This window comes from Strix uralensis, chromosome 1, assembly GCF_047716275.1.
Source record: "Strix uralensis isolate ZFMK-TIS-50842 chromosome 1, bStrUra1, whole genome shotgun sequence".
In the NCBI taxonomy this organism is placed as follows: Eukaryota; Metazoa; Chordata; class Aves; order Strigiformes; family Strigidae; genus Strix; species Strix uralensis.
In genome coordinates this window covers 150,007,452-150,015,111 of record NC_133972.1, presented here as the reverse complement: position 1 = coordinate 150,015,111, position 7,660 = coordinate 150,007,452, and the positions used below count along the sequence as shown (strand labels likewise).

General features: G+C 43.1%; 1 long non-coding RNA gene across 1 annotated transcript; it reads left to right on the top strand.

Moving 5' to 3' along the window:
* The first annotated feature begins 596 nt into the window (after positions 1-596).
* LOC141954576 (uncharacterized) lies at positions 597-7,210 on the top strand. The gene is made up of 2 exons (XR_012632209.1): positions 597-925; positions 7,022-7,210. It is a non-coding gene; the product is annotated as an uncharacterized LOC141954576 (long non-coding RNA).
* The last annotated feature ends 450 nt before the right edge of the window (positions 7,211-7,660 follow it).

The window sequence follows — 7,660 nt, the reverse complement described above, 5'->3', positions numbered from 1 at the left end:
CCCTCTTTCCACACACAGAGATGTGTGACTCATGTCCCAGCCGTCGGCCTGTTCCAAGGCCGTGGTGTCATTCATGTTTTGGACTGAGGCTCCTGGGAACTACACTGAGCACCGAAGTGGCCCCAAAGATGCCATGAAAATCAAAGTACAGATTTGGTGGTAAACAGACATTCCTGAATCCCCAGGTTGCATCTCCTGCTTACTGGAGCTTGTACAGCCTTTAAGCTGGGTTCACTGAGCTCCCTGAGACAGAATTATTTTATAGAATAAATAATTTTAAATGAAAACTATAAAATAGTCACACACAATGCAATGTGGACTTCTAAGAATGAGTGTTCACACCAGAAACCAGGCTCTATGAGACTTTCATCCAGAAAATAGAAATAGCTTTTGTATAAAATTAAAATGAATGAAACCAACTTGACTCTTAAATACCGAGCAGTCACAATAAGTTGCTTGTCCGTAGCCTGATGTATTTACTAAAAGCACATTCAAGAGAAACAGGAGCTACTCAGAAGCAATTTACAAACAGGAAAACAGAGGAAATTGGCTGGGTAATTTATTCTCCAGGAAGTGTTTGCATGGTTGTATAAGCAAGGCACCCAGCAGAAAGGCACTGCCATGTTGTACCTGTTCATGACTTAAACATCAGTGTCCTTCAGCATGTTCGTTGTGCTAGTGTCAGGTGCTTGCTAATGCAACTTAAAAAGTGCAGTTTTAAGTGCCAAGTGAAGATTTAATTTTAGGATTTTTTTTCCTCATGAAAGAAGACTGAAAACCCCTTAAAGCCCAAACAACTACTATTTTGCTTCCTGGCAACTGAAACTTCATACACATGCACAAACACATATGTAGAGCTGAGCTGCTTATAGTAGCATGTGGAATGTTGGGACACCGAGACCAGATACAAAGTTTTCATCTTCATGTAAGTGTCCAAACTTTATTCCTCTATATACTCCTGTTTCTCTCCACCATTCAGTGCTTGCTTGCTTGCTGAGAAGCTGCTATGCCTAGGGCTGTTTTGTTCTTTGCTCTCTTCTTTTGCCAAGCTCTTCTTAACACTATCCCTGGTCATTTAAATGGCAATTAGTCAGAAGGAAGCATCTCTCTTTCCCATCCAGTAGCAACCCACACTGAACTGTGCCTGCAGCACTTTACTTAAAGATGTGAAGTAGGAGATAAAGCAGAACTGAAAGGTTTTGGGGCAAAGCTAGATTATCCTCTGGATCTCCCACCTTTCAGGTGTACTCTTTTTCTGCATCTTTATCACTCATAACAGGAATAGAGATTGACTGAAACTGTGATCTGGGGTGGTCATGTCCCTGTTTAGAGCCAGGTCTCTGGGTTTTTCTCTCTCCAGGACAAACACAGGCACAAAGGAATTGAACTGTGATAATATCTAGTGAGCAGAAACCCCATCTGGATCTGGTCCTTTGACTTTATGCTTTTAATAGCAGTATATTTACCAGTAACCAATGACACTGTCCTGGCAGCCTGAGAAGTGGAGACTTGCTCCAGCTGAAGGAGAAGGGGCAAGGAAGGGAACAGAAATCAGTTCACCCAGTGAGATGCTTTCTGCTCCAGCCACTCAACCAGACTCTTGTTACATGTTAGTCTTAAAACATGACTAGAAGTAATTTGTTCAGCACTGCAGAAGAATGTCTGTGTACTCCACCGTTAATGATTAGCTTAATTTTGCATGAATTAGTTGACTTCCTGCAATTACTTCTGCTCTTCCCCACCAGGCAACTGTAGTGTTCTGCTTTCCAAAGGCAGTGAGTCGACAGCTTGCTGACCCTGAATGCCTGTGAGCTACAAGGTGCTCATTCCATTTTCTGCACCAGTCACTAGGCTGAGACATCCAAATTCCAGCAGACACAGGATGGTTTATGGTTTGCTGTCTGCACCAGATGCTTAGCAGGAGGAAAAAAGCGAAGGGAGAGTATGGAAGAGAGGAATGCGTTCACCTTGCCAAGCTGACAGTCACCCCTTTATGGTGAGTCTGTATGGTTGTAGTCAGAAAATTGACCCTGTTAAAAAAAACAACTTGGTGCTTTCTATTTATCCCCCTTCCATACTCTCTACCTCCAGAGTACTCCATTTGACCAGTCAAAGTGCTTTGCTAAAAGCCAATTCATCCCTGTATCTGGAAAATTAAATAAGGCACTCCTTGCTTTGCACTTCATTGATAAAATCGAAGCATCTGCAGCTGGAGCTCGCCTGATGTTTTTGTTGATACGCGAGGCAGAGCTGAACACAGTGTGCTGTGCTGCAGCCGTTCTGCCTCTGCTGGCTTGACTCCTGTTAGTGCTTTTTATTTCCATTTAAGCAGAGTGCTGTGACTCAGAAGGCAGGCAGGAAAAATGTGAAAGCAGCAAGGTACCGTGTCCATAGCTGTGGCTGTATTTTGCGTTTCTGTCCAGCATGCTGCAACTTTGCAGTGTAATCTGCGACCGTCAGGACTGACTATTGTAGAGCAAGCATTTTGCACTTGGACACAGCTGAAACTGCAGTCTGACATTGCAAAATAAGGAACATGAGCACTCTGGAATAAAGATTTAGACTTATCAAGGCCCACCGGTCCCAGCTCTGGCATGGTCAGCAGTGCCAGTTCACACCTCAGAGCTGCAAAGCAAGGGACAGAAATACCCAAAAAGCACACACAGGCTCACTACTTCCACAGAAAATCCCATGTCAGGAGAATATATCCAAAGCTGATACCCGGAAAGTGAATGCTGGACCAGGAAAGGAAAGGTGCCTGCAGGAATACTGGGAACCTGCCGAAGGGAGACTACCACGGGATGACATGTTCATGGAAGAAAATCAAGAAGGTGAATAACTGCGCAGGGAGGAGCCATGACAGAAAACTGTGATCCTCTCTAAGGTGGAGAACTGCAGTTTTGACTCTGGACCTGGTCCCAAGGAGAGGGGAAAGGAGGATCATTCATATGTCCATTTCTTCAAGGGAGGAGTTTTCTGTGACATTTTCCTACAGCGTATTAACACACTGAACATGGGGTTACAGATGCTCTTGATTATGCACCTCATCAGACTCAGCAGGTCTTTGGTAACATAGCTTTCTGTCTCCAGCTCCCACCATTTATGGAGTAAGGTGATGGCATCCCATACTCCATGTGCTGAAGAGCACAGCCATCATAGACACACCTGGCAAGGGAGTTTGGAAACAGAGCAGTGCTACTCCTTATGGTCTTTGCACTCCTAAGGTGAGCTCCTGAAGAGCCATGGCAGCTGACTGCCAGAGCAGGAGCCTCCAAAGAGAGTATATATTTGCAGTTAAGTTGCTTGTGCTGGCACAGGTTGCTTGATCCTCCACACTGTTGTTGATGTTATCAGTTCTGCATCCTTTTCTGCACTGTTTGTACTGAAGTGAGCTTTCTGTTGTGGGAAGAGTCAGGGGAGTCCACAGGGGCTGCAAATCCCAGAGAACAGAAAAAAAAGCCACCCTGAAACACATCCTGCCCTCTCCAGGCTCTTCAGACCACCTTCAGAAAGTCCTCAGTAGGTGCTTGCCTGCCTCTGTCATCTGAGACACCTGGGGCTGATCCAGATGCACCAGTTTTTATTGGCCCTCACTGACTGCTGCTGTGAATGCACAGATAGCTTTGCAAGCTGAATACAATTAAATTACATGGTAAAGCTGGATTTTTGATGGCTCTGACTGAGAAGCTGAAAGGAGGAAGGCTCAAAAAGATAGGTACAAAGGGAAGAGGAATGCACTTCTACTTCTTCAGGGCCTATCTACAAGCATAAACCTCACAGAACCCTAATGCTGCACCGACCAAACCTTGAACAGACCTGAAGCACACCAAAGCATGAGACTATGAAGAAAATGCAATTTTGGCTCTCCAGAGCAGTATAGCTGTATATTAAGCACTGAACCTGAAATAATAGACTCTGTCCCTCAGATTTGGCATAGTGCTGGGGTCCCAGCAATTTGGAGTATCATGGTCTGTCACCAGGCAAAGGCAAGCACTGAGATCCATAGGCCCAGGTTCAAGAGCTTCACTTGATGACTTAACTGATTTTAGAGCTGAGGTCTGGAGGCTCCTTCTGCAGCTGCATAATGACATTCAATCCTGAGGTGTGCAGGACCTCCCACTGCTCTGCTCCTGGCAGAGACAGCCCAAGCATCTCAGATCCTAACTCAGATCCACCAGCAGAACAGGTAGTAGTGAAAGTGCATGTGAGGAGTCATTATAGCAATTTCTGTGAAGTGGGTGTGCTCAAAAACTTTCTTAATGCAGGTCCTATTGTAGTATTTCTACAAGTAAGTCATCTTCTGCTGTCACTGGGGAAAAATCCTTCTGCTATTAAAATAAATGTCTACAAAAACAAAAGAACTATCAATGAAAACTCCATGATAATAGTGAAAACTCCCAGGTTAAGTGATCAAGAAAACTTACTGAGTTAGCGAAAAATGCACTCCGTTGGAGGCTGTGCTGTTGTTGACACTGGAGACTCATCCCTTGTGCTTACTCCCACTGATAGCTCCTGTCCTGGCCCCTTTGGCACAGACACCGGTCAGAGAGGCTGAGGAGAACTTTTTACCTGCCCCAGACTTGTACTAGCATTGCCAGGCCCTGACCCCAGAATTTGCCAATGTCCAGCCAGCCAGTGACACCCCAAAGGACCCTAAAGAGAAAAGTATGCTGCTCCTCTGCTTCCTGCCTGCTCTCCATCAGCAAATGCTCTCAAGATTTATGGGCTGACAACTGAAAAAAATATTGCTGTAAATAACTCTGAAGCTCAACATACCTTTGAGTGTGCAGTATTTCCTACATATGTTGCCCAATTTTATATGCATATATAACTGTACTATTACATTTGCATTTTGGTATGTACATGGAAGAAATGGATTTCAAAGGATCATCTAAGAATATACACCAAATACAAAATCTCTCAAAATCTCTCAAAAAAATCTTCATGCAGAAATACTTACTTACTATATTAGCAGGAAAGAGGCTCAGTACAATATGATTTATCTGACTTTATTTGAAAATTCAAAATATTGAGCATATGGAGAAAGTAGCAGTCCATTTATAGAATTAAAACATGAGAAAGGAACACACTGAATGCTTGAAGACATTGAACAAATTTTGGAAAATGAAATCCTATTAACAGAAATATTGTGTTCACTAGAGATAATTATGAAATTACTGAGTTCTCCTGATTACAAGTATTTTAAAGATATATAATCCACATAGCAAATAGAAATCCATCTTTAATTCATTTATACTGGATGTATGGTTCAGAAAAGATATCAGATCCTTACATATGTTACTATAGCTAGTCTTAAAAATATAGAAGTATAGGAATATAGAACTTAGCCCATCCTCAACACTGCAGTGCTTCACAATACTGTTTTTCATTTGAGGCCATTCATCCGGTTGCAATGCAGTTCAAAATCTGAGTCTTTTCATTATGAACCACTGCCTATTTCTGACAATCCCATAAACATCAAATCCTACTTAAAGCAGCCCTTCAATTTATTGGTTCCCCTGTGCATCTTCACAGTCACACTTGTGAAAAATTGCACAGAGAAAATATCTACTTCCATCTTTCCTTCTTAATTTTTCTTTGCTGTGGCATCAGAACAAGGGAATGTGATAGGTATAAAGGAGCTTTGGGTTAAAAAACTCAGTTACTGTCTATTTAACACAACCCATTTGTAGTGCAGTTAGCCTCCTTTAAGACACTAAGCTCCCTAAATTGAAAGAAATATACAAATACCCTGTAGACACATGCATATATAAAATAATATCCACACCTATCTTAATTCCCTGTTTTTTGTGACTTCATACATGGCAATGGCGGTTGATGCTGCATTACATTATTGAGGAAATGATGCGGATCTCTGCACCAAGCTGCATCTCTGTGAACAGAACTGCCAAGAGCCTGTTGTACTGGGACAATGGCTGGCAGCACTGTTATGCCTAATCTCACCCCCCGAGATTGCCACGATTGCTCACGGGCAGCAGGGCTGGGTACCAGCTCTCCACAGCCAGGACCTCCCCACAAGCCAGGCAGCTCGGTCCCTCACAGCACTGTCACCAAAGTGCTTGCAGAGAAAGGGTCCCTCCTGATGAAGCTGTTGAGTGCAGGTGACAGAGGCGTGTGACGGATTAACCCCAGCTGTAGAAATCAGACCCCCTTCTCTGCATGTGCATCCCTCTGTGCCATATACATTGCCTCAGCCCTGATGTCAGCAAAAGTAACATGAGCACACTAACGTACTCCGGAGTCTGGAGGAATGGAGAGATGCAGGACACAGATATTAAACACCTACTTTCCTCTTTGCAGAAAAGAACAGAGTGGAGTGACAGCTCTTAGATAAGCGGGTCTCCTTGCTGAATTCATCACCAGGAGAGGTGTCAGATACCACAGTGCAAGGGACCCTCGGAGGGAAATAGCTGGCAGAGAGCAACATGAAGGAGTAGCCATTCACTTCAGGACCTACTGGGCAAAATTTGGTGTGAAAAAGAGAAGCATGAGGGTACTTGCTAATAGTATCTAGATACAAAAAGTTGATTTGAAGAGTGAGAGAATTAATTGGAAGTGGAAAGGGACAATGTGACTGAGTTACCACAGAGATGACTTAGGAAAATCCGCATTGCAGTAAGCCAGTTGTGAAATCTCCATCCCTGGCCTTCCTTACGCAGGGTCTAAAAAATAATATAGATAAAAGTGGTTCTGCTTTGGGAAGAAATCAACTGCATTACCTCCCAGGGTCCTTCCCAGGCCTATGCTTTTCTGCCCATTTACTCTTTTAATTACTTGGGAGTTTTGCTCTAACTCTTACTTGCTAAGTAAGGCTGAACATTGTGCAGCTGAACTCTGGGAGAAGGGGGCTGTTTTAAGTAGCTGGGTCTGGCAAGGTCCTTGGAGCTTCATGGCTAGTGTGGAAGTGAGTCTTAATGGCTGTTCATTAAAACAATTAGTGACAAAATGCTGTTAGTCATCTTTTTCATAACTAACAAGGTTGCTTTTTTTTATCCTCCAGACCCTGATGTTTCAGCTAGAAATATATATCCAAAGCATGGAGCTACCACTATTTCTTATCTTTTAACCTGGGCATCGTCGAGAAAACAGAATGTTCTCCATTCATCCTCTTCTGCAGCTCTTAACAAGCATCAGAAATAATTAAGCTATTTTACCCAGCAGCAAAACATTAAATATTCTTTGAAAAGTATGCTTAATTGAAAGGAATATCTTCATTTTCCCCCTATCTTTTATGCCAAAGCCTCATTTTCTCTGCTTCATGATGTAACATTCTTGCACTTCTGTAGTATGTTTTCTGTATGTTTTGCTGGCTGTCTCAGCCTTGGAAGGCTTGGGTCTTCCAAGTAGCATCATAAGGAAAAAAAAATGGGTTCAGTAGAAAATATGTATAAAATATGCTTTTAATTCTGGTATGCCTGGAAAACTAAGAGCATAACATAAGTGGATTAGGTGACTCAAGCTGCTTGCAGGGGTGTTCTACCCCGAGGGTTATAGATGAATTCCTGAAAAAAAATCTGCAATATATTAGGCTCTTGCTTGACAGCAGCATGGCTGAGGATCAGGAAGAGTCTCTCATCTTCACTCCCTGACAGCTCATTCCTCCCCCCTATTCTCTGAACATGCTCTGCTATTCTGCTTT